This window comes from Bison bison, unplaced genomic scaffold (assembly GCF_000754665.1).
Source record: "Bison bison bison isolate TAMUID 2011002044 unplaced genomic scaffold, Bison_UMD1.0 scf7180017864072, whole genome shotgun sequence".
Taxonomy (NCBI): domain Eukaryota; kingdom Metazoa; phylum Chordata; class Mammalia; order Artiodactyla; family Bovidae; genus Bison; species Bison bison.
This window is the reverse complement of record NW_011494644.1, coordinates 10,567,770-10,569,690: the sequence shown is the minus strand read 5'-3', so window position 1 is coordinate 10,569,690 and position 1,921 is coordinate 10,567,770.

The window sequence follows — 1,921 nt, the reverse complement described above, 5'->3', positions numbered from 1 at the left end:
TTTTCCAGTCCTGTGACCACTGCTGAGTTTTCCAAATTTGCTGGCATATTGAGTGCAGCACTTTCACGGCATCATCTTTCAAGATTTGAAAGAGCTCAACTGGAATTCCATCACCTCCACTAGCTTTGTTCATAGTGATGCTTTCTAAGCCCCACTTGACTTCACATTCCAGGATGTCTGGCTCTAGGTGAGTGAGCATGCCATCGTGATTATCTTGGTCATGAAGCTCTTTTTTTGTACAGTTCTTCTGTGTATTCTTGCCACCTCTTCTTAATATCTTCTGCTTCTGTTAGGTCCATACCATTTCTGTCCTTTATCGAGCCCATCTTCCTTTAAGTTAGCACAAATGAGCTTCTCTTTGTTGTCGCAGCTGGTCCCTAGGCAGTGACAGTGTCTTAAATTCTGGGCCATGCGGATGCAAGAGAATTCCTAACCACCTTCCATCATGTTCAGCCCAGACCCAGTCAGCAGTTCTGTTTCTGGTATTCCTGACACTAGGCTCTATGTTTCAAAGTGAGTCACATGGGTAAGTAAATGCTGCTCAGCGCTGACTGGAAAATCTTGGTTCGTCAAGTAGGCTGAAGGGTGGAGATAGTCCACCTACTACTGTCAACCTTGGGACCCACCACACCTCCTTGGCCTTCTTTCTGGGAAACAGAGGGCCCATTCAGTGAGTATCTGAGGAAAATCCAGGCATTTCTAATAGGGTCTTCTCTAGGGTGTGTTGTGATATGTCAGGCAGGTTCCTGACTGCTCCGGGCAGAGGTCCCAGCCTTTATGAGAGGGTAAGTCCTTTTTCGAGCCCCTTCCTTCCGCACCCTTCCTCAACTGAAGTCATCAAGGCCTGAAAATAGAGGGCTGACAGAGTACAGATATGGTCAGCGGTGAAGCCTGTGTCCTATCCGGAACTTAAATCTGCCTTCATACAGCTCAAGAGTGATGGCTCAAGCCAAGCCAATCTAGAATAAGCCCTCAGACTCTTCCCAGAACAATTCAGGAGGAAAATCTTTCTTTCCTTTAGAAGTATTCCTGAGAGGATAATAGTCTGGAGCAATCAGGGTCTACAACTAGAGGAGACCCTGGCCAAGTGCAAAGCAAAAGTGAAGTAATAGAAAGATAGTGGATGCTTTTGAGTTGTAGTGCTGGAGAAGACTTTTTGATAGTCCCTTGGACAGCATGGAGATCAAACCAGTCAATCCTAAAAGAAATCAACCTTGAATATTCATTGGAAGGACTGATGCTGAAGCTGAAGCTTCAATACTTTGGCCACCTGATGCAAAGAGCTGACTCATTGGAAGAGACCCTGATGCTGGGAAAGACTGAGGGCAAGAGGAGAAGGGGGAGAAAGAGGATTAGATGATTGGATGGCATCATCAACTCAATGGACATGAGTTTGAGCAAACTCTGGGAGATAGTGAAGGACAGGGAAGCCTGATGTGCTGCAGTCCCTGGGGTCACAAAGAGTTGGGCATGGTTGAGCAACTGAACAACAAGAGAAACCAAGGATGTGGGAGGAGCCCCTGGATCTGGCTATGCCTGAAGGTTACATGCACCTAAACTTTTAAGAATACATGTGAATCAGAACACACCACTGTTTTCTTAAAGCTAGTTTGAATTGCTTTCTCTCATACAAACTAAAACCATCTTGAGAATTTCAGCTCATGATGAACGATGTGGCATGTAGGCAGCTAGGCTGAGACTTAAGGCCCACACTGTCTGCTGTCAGACCCGTTGCAATGCAGTGATTGACCAGAGCCTGATTCCAAAGTGTCCCTGGGAGAATTTGTGAGCACACAGCTTCTCCTGATGTTTGAGCTCTGCTTTGTCCCTGACCATTTGACCTTTGTCCCCAGACCATTGGTTCTAGCCCAAAGTGCATCCCTCAGCCCTCCACACTTAGCTGTGCAGTGCATTTGGCACT